Raw genomic sequence first — 1,253 nt, forward strand, 5'->3', positions numbered from 1 at the left:
ACACGTGTATATATATATATATATATATATATAATTAAGCCTGTTTTTTTTATTTATAAGATTTTCACTTTCATTTCATTGCATTCAAATTCTTGTTATTATACTTGGAAAAAAGTTGATATATAATATACATTTCATTTTAAAGAAATTTTATCAGTGGCATTTGTTGTACTGAATTTAATTCATGCTGACTTTGATTTATTGTCATTAAATAAACATCATTATAATATCATTAAATCACTGTATTTTAAAGGTCCCATATTGTCAAAACTGAAATTTCCTGGCTTTTTTCATGATAACTGAGGTCTAAGGGCTATGCAACTACCATAAGTTTCGAAACAGTCAATCCACAGACAAATGCACATAGCCTGCATAAAGTAGCTGTGCCTTTTCACGAGCCGTTGTGACTTCCGTAAAAAGGTGACATCAGAACTACAGTCACCGCCTTCAGTCACCACCCCGAGCACTGCCCACAGTCCCACTCTCCTTTTGTCAGCCTTCAGTCACCACCCCGAGCACTGCCCACAGTCCCACTCTCCTTTTGTCAAACCCCCAAACAACATCGCGTCCATGCCATTGCCGAGCAAAAACAACACGGAAACATGTCAAGAAAACGCTGTTCAGTCATGGATGTCAGGAAACTACATCATTGTACAGGCTTCCAAACTAGGGAAGTATGCCTGGCATTGAAACTGCTTTTGAATGCAAGATTGCTTTTTAGTTTCACTTTCACTTTCGAGATTCGCGATCACACGTACTCCGTTTATACTATGGAGCAGCAGTACTTACTACACATTTTACAAAATTAAATGTTTGTCAGTGGTACTGAGGATATGCAAATCATTCGCCATCATCCTCAGTCATCTCTCCTTACTCTGTTTATGTGGTAAGTGAAATTTTATGTACTGTAATATAACAGGCATTATGTAATGTCTGCAACCCGTAAATTTCTCACACATTTTATGTTACATTATGGAGCCAGCATAATCTGAAATTATAGTTTGTAAACAGTTATGCAATGCTAACGTGATGCTAACGTGTTGCTAACTTGATGCTGACCTGTTGTATCCGTAGGAAAGCAATAGTTCCCTTTCGATACTTCACTCGTACTGCGTCTTGCTAGACGCATATGGGAAAAAAGCCTTTTTTCTCCTGAACTGAAGCCTATTTTATTCACGAAGTGAAACTGCACGGCCATTGGTTCGTGCAGAGCTTAAAAAACAAACCAATGGCTCGGCAGCGGAGCTGCACGA

General features: G+C 38.2%; 1 protein-coding gene across 1 annotated transcript in view; it reads right to left on the reverse strand.

The window, feature by feature from the left end:
* The window catches only part of LOC107755939 (serine/threonine-protein phosphatase 6 regulatory ankyrin repeat subunit A-like), a 38,225-nt gene that overhangs the window by 29,976 nt on the left and 6,996 nt on the right, over window positions 1–1,253 (reverse strand). The gene's annotated exons all lie outside the window — the stretch shown is intronic.

Source organism: Sinocyclocheilus rhinocerous, unplaced genomic scaffold, assembly GCF_001515625.1.
Source record: "Sinocyclocheilus rhinocerous isolate Xijiao unplaced genomic scaffold, SAMN03320098_v1.1 scaffold1463, whole genome shotgun sequence".
Lineage (NCBI taxonomy): Eukaryota > Metazoa > Chordata > Actinopteri > Cypriniformes > Cyprinidae > Sinocyclocheilus > Sinocyclocheilus rhinocerous.